Source organism: Pristis pectinata, chromosome 16 (assembly GCF_009764475.1).
Source record: "Pristis pectinata isolate sPriPec2 chromosome 16, sPriPec2.1.pri, whole genome shotgun sequence".
NCBI lineage: Eukaryota > Metazoa > Chordata > Chondrichthyes > Rhinopristiformes > Pristidae > Pristis > Pristis pectinata.
Window position 1 is genome coordinate 7,427,813 of NC_067420.1, and position 16,892 is coordinate 7,444,704.

The 16,892-nt window shown below is 40.3% G+C and overlaps 1 protein-coding gene across 7 annotated transcripts in view; it reads left to right on the forward strand.

The window, feature by feature from the left end:
- Positions 1–2,186: 2,186 nt before the first annotated feature.
- Positions 2,187–16,892, forward strand: part of LOC127578732 (engulfment and cell motility protein 2) — a 129,585-nt gene continuing 114,879 nt past the window's right edge. For 3 of the 7 annotated variants that reach the window (XM_052031122.1, XM_052031126.1, XM_052031125.1), the window contains exons 1-2: positions 2,234–2,281; positions 3,958–4,020. The gene's annotated coding sequence lies outside the window, so the exon portion shown is untranslated. Of the gene's footprint in view, positions 2,282–3,957; positions 4,021–16,892 lie in introns of all 7 variants that reach the window. The other 4 variants (XM_052031128.1, XM_052031123.1, XM_052031129.1 and 1 more) reach the window with 3 other exon arrangements.

Genomic DNA, 16,892 nt, shown 5'->3' on the forward strand with positions numbered 1-16,892 from the left:
GTTACTTTTGTGACACAGAAATTGGTGGTGTTGTTGATAGGGAGGAGAATAGTTGTAGACTGCAGGATGGTATCGATCAGTTGGTAAAATGGGCACAGTAATGATAGATGGAATTTAATTCCAGTAAGTGCGTGGTGATGCATTTTGGGTGGATTAATAAGGCAGGACATACACAATGAATCGTAGGTCCTTGGTGAGTATTGAGGAACTGAGGATCCTCAGTGTACAAATTCAAAGTAGATAGCAGCACAGGTAGATTAAGTGGTGAAAAAAGCAAGTGGGATACTTGCCTTTATTAGATGAGGCACAGAATATAAAGTAGGGAGGTTAGGCCACAACTGGAGTAATATGTACAGTTCTGGTTACTGCACTATAGGAAGGGTGTGATTGCACAGGGGATTCCCCTGGAAGTTCAGTGGATCAAGTAGCATCTGTGGAGGCAAAGGGATGGTCAACGTTTCAGGTCAAGACCCTGCAGCAGGCTACAGTCTCTTGTGTCCCTGATGCAGGGTCTCAACCTGAAAGGTTGACTATCCTTTTGGCAACACAGATGCTGCTTGACCCACTGAGTTCTTCTGGCAGTTTATGTTTTACTCTGGATTCCAGCATCTGCAGTCTTTTATGTCTTTACCTGCATGTTGCTTGAGATTGGAGCCTTTCAGTTATGAGGAGAGATTGGATAGGCTGGGTTTGTTTTCTTCAAAAAGAATTTTGGGAAGGCTTTCAATAGGTTCCATTAAGAAGATTGCTAAGCAAAACTAGAGCACATGGAATTAAGGGTAATAACTAATGTGGACTGAGGTTTGGTTAATAGATACCATATAGTAGGAATAAATGTGCCCTTCTCAGGTTGGCCTGCTGTGACCAGTGGAGATTGGTGTTTGAGTCCCAACTATTCACATCCATTACAATGATCTGGTGCAGGAGATTAAAAATAATATTTCCCAGTTTTCTGAAGACATGAAACTGAGTGGCAAAGCATCTTCAACAGGATGTGGACACGTTAAGTGAATGGGCAACAACAAGGAAGATGGAGTACAATGAGGAAATTGTGAGGTTACCCGCATCTGTAGAAAACCACAGAAATGCTGATTTTTTTCGAGTGGGCGAGAATGGGAAATGTTCATCAAATAATTCCTCAGGATCTTTAATTTCTTTCTGAACAACTGCAGCAGGCAAATGTGATTTCAGTCTCCCACAAAGGACAGCGCTGGCAATGCAGCTCTCCCTTTACACTCCACAAGCGCATCAACCAAGATAATGATCTGAAGACATAGATAGGTTTTGAACCTGCAATCTCCCCTCTCAGTTGGTACCATATGCAGTCATCAAATTGTCTACTTACATCATCCTCCAGGGCTTGTGGGTATAATTCAAGATGACACTTGACAGCAGTAATCAACGATTGCAGGAATGTTAGAGGTGTAATCTTTATACTGAATTATTTCAATTGTTTTGTAACTCTTGGAAATCCATTGATCTAACCATCTGCCAATCATTTCTCTGTTGCAAGGTTCCGTGGTACTATTTGGACTTTCCTCCTGGATGTTGAAGATCCCATGGTGCTATTCTAATGAAGGGTCTTTGGCATGAAAGGATAACTGGTTTCTCTTTCCACGGATGCTGCTTTACTAGCTGAGTTCTTCCAGTATTTCGGTTTTTGAACTATTTGGAGAAATGTCCTGGCAATAATTCATGCTTCAAACATCCCATGTCACTGTCAGGGAGAATCTTGTGTACACACAAAACGGTATCTGAACTCCAAAAGTAATTCGTTTGTCAGGAAATATTTAGGAATGTGCTGAAGACATAATGTATTTCGCCGCCTTCCTAATAGCAGCATTTAGTGGTGTGCACTATTTAAACACAGTTTGGATTTACAAATAATATTTGTGTTTTTAAATCACCAATTCGCTATAAGGTGTTTAATAATGAATAATCCAATCAGAATATGCAGAAATATCTAATGACTGTATAATAACTTCCGCAACGCTCGGATTCGCTTTAATTAGTGTTTACATAAAACGTCGCCAAGCACGCCTTGCAACTAAGAAATGATTGATGGAAAGTTGGACCAATGGACTTCCAAGTTATGTCTATTTTGTGTTATTGGTAAAGCCCCGTTTGACCGGTTACACCAATGGGAAAGCTTGGATCTTAGCAAGTCCCGCCTTTCCCTCAGGGGGACGAGCTCGCGGTGCGGTGTATCGAACAGTGAAGCGGAGGCAGCGCTGGAGAAAGGACGTCGGAGTTGTTGAAGGAGAGTGCAGCCGGAGCTCAGGTAAAATGCAGGAGAGGCTCAGCTTGCTCTTGGGTATTAGTAGAGTATAGCTCTACCACCTCCCCCATCCATTCCATATGCACCTCATCCGCTGCATTGTAACTGGCTCATTAAGGTAACACTCCATCGGCATAGCAGGCTTGCAAAGTAGCTTTAATTAATTTATTTAAAAGGAGCAATTTTCATTATAAAACACACTTTAAACAGATAAAACACGTCCTGATAGCGCTTGCTGCTTTATCGAGGAAAGTTTTTAAAAATCAAAAATAATAAGCTGGTTTAGCAGGGTGGCCTTGAGATGATTAGCACAAAGGGAATGAAGAATTATTATTCAGATGAATTATTATTTAATTAGATAAAAACAATGTGCGACCCTGTAAGTATCGTCACAATGAAGACAGGAGAATTATTCACACCTTCAAGAGGGACTCAGACGCTGCTTCACCACCATATGGAGAAGATGATGCTGGAAAAATCACATCAGCACTTGATGCAACAGAGTTAAATATGTATATTTTCATTTTCTCAATTACGTGTGTACAGGCCATTTCGACAGATCTATTTGCAAATACAACTCTTTTAATTGAATTTTGCTGTATGTGTAGAAAAATCTTATGCTGGGTCTAAATGTAGCATGTGTGTGAAAGATGGTGAGTTTCCATAAATATTCAAATTATGGGTTAGAGGTATGGGAAGTCCTTGGATATTTCTATGATTCTACCAGAAGAAGATTTTGCCTTTTGTTATTTTGATGTGACAGCTCATCCTCTGCCAAGGGTCTGCAGAACGGCTTTGACTTAGAAATGTGGGATGCAGAGGTTCTTCAGTGGCAGCCCAGTTTCCCTTTAAGGATGTGGGATGCTTTCTGGGGGAGGGAAGAAAGGCGGCTTATGATCCTTCTGTGGATCTGTTCATGTTGGGCAGTTGGGAAAGCATTCACATTTCCCACTTGGCCAGTTCTTCTCTGTTTCCTTCAAGTGATTTGAAATATTGGTTAGTTTTTCATCTTGTAGACGAGGTGAATGAAAGCAGGAGAAGCTGCAATACGAGGAGGGGCTAATTTGTACAGATGTGATTCAATTGGTTAGGCTGCAGTTGGAATACTGTCTGCAGTTGGAATACTGTCTGCAGTTCTGGTCTCCACACTAGTAGAAAGAATGTGATGGTAGCACTAGAAAGAATGTAGAGTTTCACCAGGATGTTGCCTGGAATGGAGGGCTTTAGTCACAAGGAGAGATTGGATAAGTGGGGATTGTTCTCACTGGGGCGCAGGAGGCTAAGGGGTGACCTTATAGAAGTTTATTAAATTATGAGGGGCATAAATAAAGTAGATGGTCACAGTCTTTTTACAAGGGTATGGAGTCTAAAACTAGAGGGCACAAGTTTAAGTTGGGGGGGGGAGATTTAAAAGGAACCTGAGGGGCAAGATTTTCACGCAGAGGGTGGTGGGTATATGGAACAAGCTCCCAGAGGAGGTGCTAGAGGCAGGTAAAATTACAGCATTTAAAAAGCATTTGGAATAGATGGATATGGGCCAAATGCTTGAAAATGGGATTAGTGTAGATCTTGGTCAGCATGGATGAGTTGGGCCCAACCACCTGTTTCTATGCTGTATGGCTCCTGAATCTCAGTTTTAAAGCAATGCACTCTGATTTAGTTCCATACTATGATTACAGGGGCTGCTTGTGCTGTCTTTTCAGTAGAACGACCTGCTATGGTAGAAGATGTAATTGCATTCGGTAAGTTTACATAGGTATTTCCTATAACAGTTGTGGACAGAGGGATTGGCAAAACAAGTAATGCATGCAGACATAAGGTTTTTAATTTTTTCATAAGATGTTGCCAAAGGGGCATATACAGGGTAGCATCAAGGGTAAGAGAGCAAGAAAAGTTGAACTAAATTAGGATGTGGTGATAGGGAGAAGCCTGAATATTTCTGAATTGTGGGTAAGTAGGAGTTGGTGTAATGGATAATGATTCCAGCGTAGAGGGGTGCATACAGAAGTTTTATCTGCAGCTTGGGAATTTGGTTAATTCTGAGCAAGTAGTCGTGATTTAAAATGAGAAGGGAGAAGAAATCTTGCAACCAAGAGAGAGGAGAAAATATTGGAGGATGTTGGGTTGTCTAAGGATGCAGTAGGACATTGATCAGCTGGAATGTTGGGTGGAATGGTGGCAGATGGAATTTAATCCAGACAAGTGTGAGGTAATCCAATTTGGGAGGTCAAATTCTGGTAGGACATGTAGAGTAAATGGCAAAGACCTCAGGAACATTGATGTACAGAGAGATCTTGGGATTCAGATCCATAGCTCCCTGAAAGTGGTGACACAGGTGGATAGAGTAGTGAAAAAGGCATTTGGTGTGCTTGTCTTTCAGACTTGAGTGCACCTTCTGACAATTTGCTCCACCCCCACATAAGAAGGGCATCGTGGCAGCCAGGAAGAGAGAGAGAGGCTGAAGAGGAGAGACCCCTCTGATTTTATGAAAGAGACAGACATTTTTGTCAGTGAGGTGAATGGCTCAATCAGGACCAACATAAGATGAGCCTTGCAGGAGTTGGCTGCAGTTGTCTCCTCCAAAGCACAAACACATTTCATGCTGTCACAAAACATGTTGGAGTGAGCTGCAGGCCACGTAGAACAGTTACATCAAACTATCTCAGTAACAGGATCAGGGATTGACTTAGTGATGCCTTATAAATTATTAGAGATGGACCCACAAGCAGTATGTTATGGATTATATTATCTGTGCTTGCATGCTTGATTATTAGTATACTGTGTTGGATTGGGAAGAGGGTCCCTGGGTTTGCTTTAGGGAGCATAATTTTGCAAAATGTGCCTCTCTTTCCTGGAGTTCATTATCAAGCAACAAGCAATTTGCTGGAAGAACTCAGCGGGTCGAGCTGTATCTGTAGGAGGAAAAGAATTGTCAACGATTCAGGTTGAAACCCGGCGTCAACAATTTCCTCTGCTCTCTCAGATGCTGCTTGACCTGCTGAGTTCTTCCAGCAGATTGTTTGCTGCTCTATATTTCAGCATCTGCAGTCTTTTGTGTGTCTCTGGGATTTATTACCCTTTGTAGTTAATGCCTGCCACATCTGCTTAGGTGGGAGCTGAAGCTGTGGCTCTGAGCAGGGATGTTCCCTGGTTGCCTTTCAAGGCTGACTTGTGACTCCTCCTTGCTACAGCTCCTCTGGCACCAGCCGCTGTCTCTGCTTGGTCATGTTGTAGCACACCATGATGAAATTTCTACTCCTGGTTAGTGCATACTGCAGGCTTCCCCTAGACTGAAGAAGGTAACAGAATTTCATATTTAGAAGACTAATAGCATTTTATAATAAATTCATAATTTTATATATTTCTCTCAAGTCACCCCTCAGCCTCTGATGCTGTATAGAAAACAATACCAAGTTTGCCCAACCTCTCCTTGGAGCTAATGCACTCCAGTCTGGATAATATTCTGGTGAACCTTTTCTGCACCCTCTCCAAAGTCTCCACACCCCACCTATAGAATAGAACTACACACAATATTCCACATGTGACCCAAAGTTTTATACAGCTGCAATGTGACTTCCCAACTTCTATACTCAGTGCTCTGATCAATGGTGGCAAGCATGCTATACGCCTTCTTTACCCAGATCCACTTGTGTTGCCACTCTTGGGGAGCTATGGACTTGCACCCCAAGGTTCCTCTGTACATCAGGTCCTGCCATCCACTGTATACTTTCCTTTTGCATTTAACTTCCCAAAATACAATACCTCACACTTGTCCAGATTAAACTTCACCTGCCATTTCCCTGCCCAGCTCTCCAACTGATCTACATCTGGTTGTATCTTGTTGTGTTTCCCATAAAGCTACTGTTCACTGTAAGGGAATTCTGTTGACCAAACCTTTTCTTTTGATGAGGAAGTCTGGGTTATTAATGGATGGCTGCACTCGTAGGAAACCAGTAACGTTGACAATTCCCAGTTTCTGAAATACCACAAGTTCCTCATTGAAATTAAAGTAGATGAAGTTATTTTTTCATGAATAAAATGTCTGAGTGACCTCTCGTAGCAGAGGGCAACAGATTGAGAAATGTGACATTCTGTAAGATCCTGTTATAATGAAGTTGAGAGTCAATGTCATTTTAACCTCCATAGAGAAAGCAGCCCAAAAGTGGTTATGGAACCAAGATGAAAAGATCCCAGAATCTGCAGTCTCTTGTGTCTCCAAGTTGCAAAGATGTTAGGATTCGGATCATCGATGAACTGAATGGTGGAACAGGCTTTAGATGTTTATTGATCTATATGTATGTTCTTTTGTCTGTAGCTCAGATGCAAACTCTACATTTAATGGCTTTTTAGCAAGGTTAGGAGGTGCCAAATGCAGCTTTCCAGCATGCTACCCTGCCATTGTTGGCATACTATTTGTATGTGCAGGGAGTTGGGAGCCAACAAAATTGAGTCTCCTCAATAATCAGTGTGTACACAGTGACTTTTGAAGGGTCACACTTGAGCAATTAGTGAGTCTGGGCTCTGGTTAATTCTAGATCCAGTACACCCTAGGCAGGATGCAAGCTGCAGCACTCCAGTTGCTTCCATGCTCAGCTCTCATCAACTTGCTCAAGTATTTACTCAGCAGAATATTTTAAATTAAAAATAATTTAAAAATGTGACTTCTAGCAATTAATTGTGCTGAGCTAAGAAACCACAGGGAGAGCCCAAGCTTTCTATCCTTGGCTTATGATCACACGTATTCATTTCCGATGTTGGTTCTGTGTGCAACGCTCTCTCCTGAGTCAGGAAGTTGTGGTTCGGACAGTTTCAGGGTCTCAGTTACGTGCACTATGCTGCACCCCAGTGCAGTACTGAGAGTGCTGCTCTGTTGGAGGTGCTTTTATTTTTGAATGAGACATCAAATGTAGATTCCCTGGTGCTATTTTGAAAAAGATAGGCAAGTTCTTCCTAGTGCCATGATAAATATTTGTACTTTGACTATTTTCATTGGAAAAGTTATCTTGTCAGTACCTTAATGATGTTTGGGAGGTCTTGCTGTGTCCTAAACTACCATAGTGACTCCATTTCAAAAACATGTTATTGTGGTTCCTAGGGTCTTGTAAAGGTGCTGTGGAAATGCACAAGCTTCCTCCTTTATATGTTCATGGCGCTTGATGAGGAGAAGTTTGTCCTTTTGTATCGTTTATAGTTTATGCTTTGCTTTGACAAGTGTTTGATCACCTATTGGAATGATTCCCTCAAGTTTCTTGAGATTGGGTGAATGGTCTGTAAGATATTTCTGCTTGTGAAAAATCAAAAACACAGTCCAGCCAGACACAGCAACTGTTATGTCGACAGTTCTCCTAGTGTGAGCAGCTGAATCCCTGCTTCTTTACAATGGAAGTGAATGGTCCTTTGGAACTCCTTATTTGGCTAGGACTTTTTCTGGAATTCAATGCAAAAATGTTAATGAGGCTTCAAGGGCATTGCATGCCATTTGGTTTGGAAGTTTTTTTGAATGATGTCATTGAATCTGTAGCCAGAGCTTTTATTTTCATTATTCTTTATAATCACTGAGGGTATGAATGCCTTTATTTTCTTCCCAGTTCCACTGGGGCTATGTCTGCAAGTAGCAGATGAGTGGCAGGCACTCTAATCTGCTTTTGGATCTCTGCCAGTCCCACTATTGAATGGGTAGCTGGGAGGAAAGAAGTAGTTGCCCATCTTCTTGCCCCCTGTTTTGCAGAGTTCCTGAGCTCCAGGGCCTGTGTCCTACACTCACTTTTGTGGAGTAGGATGCCCTATGCTGCATTTCTGGATTTTTTGCTGCACACTATTTTACTTTTGATTCTATCCTGTACTTGTGCTGCAAACTCTCTTGCATCTTTTAATATGATTTTGTTTTTGCATGTTAAGTACAAACAAGGAATTTTGTATAATATGCTGTTATTTTTCCACCTTTTCCAACTATCGGCCAGTTCTGAGAAATTTCAGTCTCACTGGATTGCCATTAATTTTTTTTTCTTCGCATTTTTCGGCTCCCACACACTGAGGTTGAAGCTATTATAGTGAAGCAGCTACTGGGACGTTGGCTTAATTAACCCATTACAGTTACTACGGAGCCTCAGACGATAGTGATTTTTTTGTGTTCCTTGAAGAAGTATTCTATTTCCAATCCCATCTAGGCTGTTTGGAGGTCTCAGAATAGTTATAGCACAGGCTGAGTATAAAGTAATGCATGTTTTAACATTCATGTAATGTTTATTGCTGTAATATGAATTTGTATTTGCTACCTCAATTTTGTTGGTTGACGACTGGTAGAAGACTTGCTGATGAGGTAAGGAGGAGGATTGTCATTTTTTTTTAACATGAGAGAGGTTAGTAGAAATTTCTACATGCAGATCACTGGAGTATGGAATGTGTTACCAATATGGTTTAGCAAGAGGTCCATTCCTTTTGCTCAGTGGTCAACTAGATATCACCAGTTTGTCTTGACCAAAATCTAGAATTACACTGCACTTAAATTTCTGATTTCTGTGTTCTGTGCTGGTGGAAGAGACATTAAGAGGGCAGCCAGAGCCTTAGTTTAGGTGTACGTTTAAAACTCCCCCAATGCCTTCAAAGAACTGTAGGGGATGTATTGTGGACTACTGGTCAATATTTATTCTTAAACCAACATCATTAAAATTAGATTATCTGGTCATTATGTAGCTACAGTTTGTGGGACTTTAATGTATGCAAATTAATTTCTTTGTTTCCTACAGTGTAGCTGTGACTACACTTCATTCACTGTAAAGTGCTTTGGGTATTCTAAGGTTGTGAAGGACACGATCAATCTTAAGTAAATCAATATTTCAAGCATTGCACTAGACAAGACTATGGGAAAAATAACATGCCAATGGAACTTATTTGAATTTCTCTAAACATCCAGAATAGATGCATTTCATTGTTTAATGTTTTAGTGAAATTGCTAATTTATTTAAAACAATTAGATCATCCAAATTGATGCTAATTGCTAGAAATTCAGAACTGAGGGAGGACATCCCTCAGAATGTCCTCCCTCATCCAAACTATTAAAGGATGACACCTGCTATTGTCAATATGAGAGCAGTTATTTTTTGTTTCATTTTCAGTGTGAGTTTGGTCAGATTTGTTTACAGTAATTGTTACGTGTCCAGAGCATCTTCCTAGCCTTCATCCCTGGTTGGATTTGGATTTGCATTTCAAGGTGTCATAGGTTAATCAATATTTTACCTGACTAATAACTGCTTTTCTGGGGTCTGATTGTGCTTCTCTGAAGAGGCTTGGGTTCTATATAAATGCAAAGAGCTGTTGTGTCATTGACTGAGCAACTCTTCCTTTGAAGTGTGCATTACATCAAAAGGATGAAAATCTGTCCTTGTAGGGTCATGGAGTAATACAGTGTCCACTTGGTCTCATTGCTCCTTCCCTGGTCTGCTGTCAATAGTGTCCATTGCACTGTTTGTATCTTGGGTTTTTTCCATTGTACATAATGGATGTTGATATACAGAATCCTGTATTATATGACTAAATTGGACCTTTCTGCAAGAAGGTTAAATGGGAAAGTGATATAAAAATATTCCTTGTGTGATGACCTTGGGCCCAACATTGCAGATGAAAACAGAAGTGGAGAGGAAGGTTCTGCAAATACTCGTCTGCTGAATTGGTAAGAACTAGAGTCTGAAATGTTCTCAGAATTTTGCTGAGATTGTAGGAAATGCTGCAATTCAGCACATCTTAAAACTACTGCAGTTCGTTTCTGTGTTTGGAAGTCTCAGTATTTGAACAATGCTGGTTAGCGCAATTCTGTTGTGATCTGGCTTTGATAATTTGCAATTTTTAGGGATGGGAAGTTTGTTCGGAATCACATACTTGTTTTGTTTTCAGTCAAAGTAGGAAACTAACTGGTGAAATGTTCTAATGTGTTGATTACACATTGTGCTTGATCATTATATTGATGCTGTCTATTTTAATCTAATCATAGTGCATTGTTCATCTTAGATTCACCTTGATTTCAGGATGAAAAAGTTGACTAGATGAGAATTATTGAATAATTGTGTCTTGTATTCCCTTGAAGGTAGAAGATTGAGGGATGATTTGATTGATGTGTTCAAAATAAAAAAAAGTTCTTTAGGGAAAATGAATTTATCTTCATTAAGGAAATTCAGAAACAGGATTTACTAAAAGTAGAACTAGGCTATTCAAGAGTGATATTAAAGAAGCTCTTTATTCAAAAGCTAGTAGAAATCTGGAATTCTCTTAGCCCAAGGGTCACTGAATAATGGTGAACTGAACCCTTCAAGACTGAGAGTGCTATGTCATCAATTCACCAGTGCTTTAGAGACAGAACATAGAACAGTATAACACAGGAACAGGCCCTTTGGCCCATGATGTCTGTGTTGACCATGATGCCAAATTAAACTAATGCCATCTGCCAGCATAGAATCGATATTTCTTCCCCCCTCCCCCATTTCCCTTATGTTCCTGTGTCTGTCTAAATGCCTCTTAAATGCCACTTTTGTATCTGCTTCCAATCACTCTATGCATTGCATTCCAGGCACCTACCACTGCACATCACCCTTAAACTTCCCTCCTTTCACCTTAAAGCTGTGCCCTCTAGTATTTGACATTTCTATGCTGGGACAGAGACTCTGACTGCCTACTCTGTCTGTGCCCCTCATAATTTTACAAACTTCTATCAGGTCTACCCTCAGCCTCCGATGCTCCAGAGCAAACAATCCAAGTTTGTCTAATCTCTCCTTTTATAGCTAATACTCTCTAATCCAGGCAATATCCTGGTGAACCTCTTATGCACTCTCTCCAAAGCCTCCACATCCTTCCTGTAATGGGGCAGCCAGAACTAAACCCATCACTCTAACTAAAGATGTGAAGAAAGGAAGAAAATAGAACTGATGTTTGGATCGGCTGTAATCTAATTGAATAACACATCAGACTTGCATTACTTTGGCTCCTATGGTCATGTGAGGCATCTTTGACTTTTCTAGTCTCAGATCACTATTTACAATGTCAGTTGACTATTGGAACCTCATTATATAGTTGTATCCAACCTTGGAGAGTAATTACAATACGGACACAAGGCTCATTGGCCATTCACAATTTCGGTTCACTCTTCAACCACATAGTTAGCTGCTTTAAATAGAAATAATATTCTATTCCCCAGCATATATAAAACTTAAGATTGGTAGTTGTGTGTGCAAGTCTTTCTAAGCAGAATTTTCCAAAATCTGAAGTGAAGGCAATTTTTCTATCTCTTCCCATTGCATGCCCCTCTTCTACATATTGTAAAGATCTTTTCTCTTCACCTGGCAGCATCATGAAGACAAGGGGATGTCGGGTAGATTGAAGTGCGTAGCTATAAATGAAATCACCCTTCTTTCCTGTGCTCACTTAAAAGGGAGAATTGAATGTCTTCCTTTTATAACCAGGGAAGAGAATATTGCATTTACAGAGAACCCCTTTCTGAAAGTAAACAAAATGCTGGAAAACACTCAGCAGTCAGGCAGTATCTGTGGAAAGCCACTGCTGTGTTAACTTGAAATGTTACTTCTGTTTCTCTTTTCATAAATACTACCTGACTTGCTGAGGGTTTCTAGTATTTTTCTGTTTGTTTCAGATTTGGAGTATCTGCTGTTTTTTGTGGCTTTCACCTTTTGAAAGTGCCTTTGGAACTAATTAAGTACGATTTTGAAGAGTAGTCAGTGTAATGTAGCAAGTCTTTGCAAGACCCCGCAAAGAGTGGTGAAATATAGGACTGGGTACTCCGATGTGAGAGGCAAAGGCAGGCGAGAAGCAGAACTCCTTGCCACTTAGAAGAATGCTGTGGGGGACATTCATCTCCCACTTGGGAGGAAAGTGGGGGTCCCAATGGATGCATCTCATTTGAAAAATGGCACCTGTGACAGTGCAGCGCTCCCTGGTAAACTTGTGTGTCAGTCTATGTTGCTCAAAGTCTTTGGAGCCTATAGTAAAGTAATTGAACCAATATATAATTTCTTAAGTGTTGTGTTCAAACACGTACCCCCAAATAATCTGACCTACTACAGGCTTTAATTCACTTCCATAATTGACTCAAGCTATGATTCCATCGCGATTGCTTGGCTTACAATGTTAGATAGAGAAAAACATTATAGTAACTGTGGCTTGCACAGTCACTGTAATGTTAGATAGAGAAAAAATTTAATAACTGTGTTCCAAATAATGATAAGAGTAACTGTTATTACTGGCAGAAGAGATGATAACTAGAGAAATAGGATTAAAAAGATTAACAAAAGATCCATGCAGCAGAATGCTATATCTGGAAAACTCCCTGAAGAGCGGCTGGAGAAGGGAGGTTGGAATCAAATTATTTAAAAACTTATAAAAGAAAACTGGATATCTATTTGAAAAGGAGGTAATTGCAGTGCTGTGGAAAACTGCAGGAAAGTGGTGCTAATGAGATAACTCTCAAAGAGCAGTATGACCACGTCTGTCTCTCTTCTGTTTCCGCCAAGCACCCCCACGTTGTGCCGGGTGTGAAGTTCTTCCAATTTCTCTTCTCTCCAACCTCTCCTCCCTGCGATATATAACGGAGGCACTCCATTTTAGTTGAAAGTCAACAAAAAAAACCTGCCGATGCTGGAAATCCTGAAACAAAAACAAGACCTGGAAATGCTCAACAAGTCAAGTAGCGTCTCGAAATTTCTGTGACCTGAAACATCAACTTGGGTTTCTCTTTTCCCAACTGTCTGACCTACTGAGTGTTTCCAGCATTTTCTGTTTTAGTGTTCATATTATTGATAAGTCTGTGTGCTATCAGCTTAACATGAGTACATTGAACACTCTTTAGTTATCTAGTGGGCTGATTGAATCCCAGATGCAGAGGTAAAAAGCAAATATTGTTCCAACCTGAATGCATCGTGTGGTCCTATTCTGAACTACTTTCATACCTGCTGTTCAATTCATCCTTTTAATTGATTCAAAATTGTATCACACTGTCCAATTTTCCTGAAACTTTGTCCATGACATCAGTTCACGGGTATACAAATTCAGTAATGTTTATTTACTTGCGAGTTGTTTGAGGACTTGCTCACTGGTATTGTATACTGTGTGGACATGTAGTTCAACACAACAGGATGGAGATTGCTAATAAATGATGGGGAATGCTGGAGATCCTCAGCAGATCAGGCAACATCCATGGAGAAAAGAACTGAGTTTCATCAGAACCCCTGTATTGGCTCTGGTTCCAATCTGAGTCTTGTCGTCTGAAGGCTGTGATCCCTCCTTTTTGTAGGGAGGGGAAGGGAGTTGAAATTCTAAAGGATAACATCTCAGACAAGCCAAAGATGACGTCAGCAGGCTGCTTGCTCATCTGGTCACCATAGAAACATGATGTGGCATGTGTCTGCTAGTGGCACTGGGCATAGGTGACACTGAATGCCAGCAGCCTGCTGGAATGTGGAGGGAGCTGGGGTGGAATCGTGGCTGGGTCTGGTCTTGTTGCCCGTCATGAGAAAAATATGACCATTTTCTTTTAACCATTTCCCTTTCACTGTTCCAGTGAGTCAAGGGTTGTTTTGCACTGTAGTCGTCAGCACTACACTAGGCTGCTGTTTTACCTGCCAGGTTATTGGAAGCTCCAGAAAGTAAATATTCTTTCAGAAGAATTGGCACAAGTGTTTAAAATATGCTCACAAATGTACACTTTGTAGAAAACATTGTTTTTCGATTCCAGATAGCAAATCGTTAATGGAGCATAAAATGCTAAAAATACATTGTGCCTCCATTCCCCTAATATATTTAAAATGAAAGCAACTTCTCCCAGAAGTGTTTGTAATTCTATATTCTCTGACTGCAACTTGGGTAAAACAGTTAATTAAAAACATATGGTAAATGTTTTTTGTTGCAGTGGGAACTATCCTTTTTTTTTCTGTTGTTTTCCCCAGGGTATTTTTTTTATAATCTTGGTAAGCATGAGTGATTTTTTTTTGTTTGGAATCTTTTTCAGCAGGGTTTGGTTTGATGCATCAGGCAATAGTTTTAACCTCTTGAAGTGTGGCATAGCCTAGTGAAGTGAAAGCCTTCTCTCTAGGCTAGGGGTAGAAGTTCAAACACACCTAACCCTTTCAGTTCTATGTAGCTTGAAACCATCTGTGGACAAACCAGTTAACAGTTCAGCAGAAGGTGGCAGGGTTTGATTTGAAGGATGCCTACAATAAAATGCAGTAATGCTGTGAGATTAGCCTTGTTGGATAGGGTGGAAAGTGCTTAACTGTGAATATAACCTTGTGATATCATGGGTGTGGTAGAGGGCTGGGAGTTTTGAATTCCTGCATTCATATCTCCACTTTGAGGACAAAACTACAAACAATAACACTTTTATCATCCTGATTTCCAATTCTACCTTACGAAGTATTGCATGGTTTACACGACTAACCCTGGATATAATGGCATGATAAGATAAGCCAGTGGTTTCAAATTTTCAAAAAGGAATCTTCCTGGGTGCCTTGGGCACAAAGCAATTTACTTGGAATGTGAAAATTGGAACTTAATCCTTGGCTGAGTACAAATACTGAATTGAGCAGGCAGCCAGGAGCAAATCATTTTTTAATTGGAGGCATCAAAACCACAGGTCACAGCTTCCTCTCCCATCATACAATAAGGCTACTTTTCTGTCAAAAACGTTTACTTAAGTCATTGATACTACAGAAATAATATGATTTATTGCAGTATTATCGGAGATGTTGATCCAATTTACTGTCAACTTGGTCTGGAGATTTTATTATATAAAGGGCTTTATCCCTCCCATTCTCTGTAACCTCTTTATCCATATGTCTTGAACTTGTGCCCCACAGTTCAGGCGTCCTGTGCACCCCAATATTTATTGCTGTACTACTGATGATAGAGTTTTAGGTTACCTTGGCCGCAAGTTTTGGAATTCCTTCCCTCTATGTTTCAATCATTTAAGATGGTCTTTTAAAGTCTAACTCTTTGACCCAACTTTAATGATCTGACCCTACCTCTTTGTGTCAAATGAGATGTCTGTGAAGCACCTTCAGATCTTTAACTTTATTAATGCCACTGTGTACATAGAAATAGTTGTACTTTTTTTAAAAAAAAGCACACTACACAGTAAACAGAGCACTTCTTTCCACTAATTGCCTACCAGCCTCTATCCCACCCTCCTTTGTACTGCTATATACTGCCAATCTATTCTGCTCCTCGTCAGTCTTTATGCAGGGTCTTGACCAGAAATGTCAACTTGCACCTTTTGCCTCCACAGATGCTGATTGACCTGCTGAGTTCTTCCAGTGTTCTGTTTTGTTTTGTTCTAGAATTTTTGTTCTGGAGTCACTTTGCCTTCAGAGCATTTTTTTTGTCCCATTTTTCCATTCCCCATTTGGTAAATACAATGTAATCTTCTATTACAATTCAAAATCTAGGTCTTTGATTCCTACAGCAAATGCAAAAGGTACTGTAATCGGAAGTAGGACTAGAAGATGCTGGAAATATTTAGCAGTCAGGCACCATCTGAGAAATAGAGTTAATGTTCTTGGTTAATGACCTTAAGGAAGGTCATCTGTTTCTCTCTCTCTCTCTCCGCAGTTGTTGCCTGACCTGTGAATTTCTGGTTTTGTATTGAAGTTCTGAATTGGCAGTGCTGGATGGTTTTAATTGGAGTAGAATCCTCAACATATGCCCTTGAAAGAACTAACCATTTTGTACCTATGGCAATGATCCACATGGAAGAAAATTGACAGATAATCATGGAGATACCATGCAGTTAATCATTTATAAGGTACATATCAGATGTCTAATGAAAGTGTGGAACTTGAGGATAAATGAAAAGTATTGGAAGAATTAAATGGACTGAGACTAACAATTGCCCTCTACCTAGTGTCCACATTTCACCTAAAAGACATGGCTGCAGAGATAAAGGATGCATTGATTGTAATTTTTCAAAATTTCCAAGACTCTGAAATAGATGGAGTAAATTGGAAGGGAGCAAATGTAAGAAAGAAAGGTTGAGGATCAAGAGGCCAGATAGCCTTCCTTTAGTCACTGGGGGAAAATTACCAGAATCCATTATTAAGAAAGCGATAATGGAGAACTGAGAAATTGATGGTATGATTAGAATGAGCATTGTTTTATGAAAGGAAATTTTGTTTGTATTTGAGTGCTTGAGATGATTACTGTTACTGAGCACTAACAGTACTGAGACTGCCAAACTGTACACTTTATCATTTGCTGACTAAAAGTTTAAGGAGCTGAACCTCACCCCATCACCCAAATATAATTAGCAGAAGGATGGAAAGTGGGTGTGCTTCCATCACAGGCATCATTGGTGATGGTGGTGCTCACTGTGTCAGGCTGCATTGTTCTTCAGCAGGTGTGCTTTGGGGAAAGTAGGCTGAACGAGTTTTGGGCTTGAGTACTCCAACGTCTTGAAGTCCTCAAGCACTAAGTTATCAAAATTAGAAGCATTTAGAAATGCATTTGGGATCTTGGCTTTTGCTACAAGAAGTTGGAGAATGAGAGCAGGGATTGCTGCAATTGTACAGGGGTTTGAGATCATACCTGGAGTACTGAGCAGAAGGTCATTTATGCAAGGAAG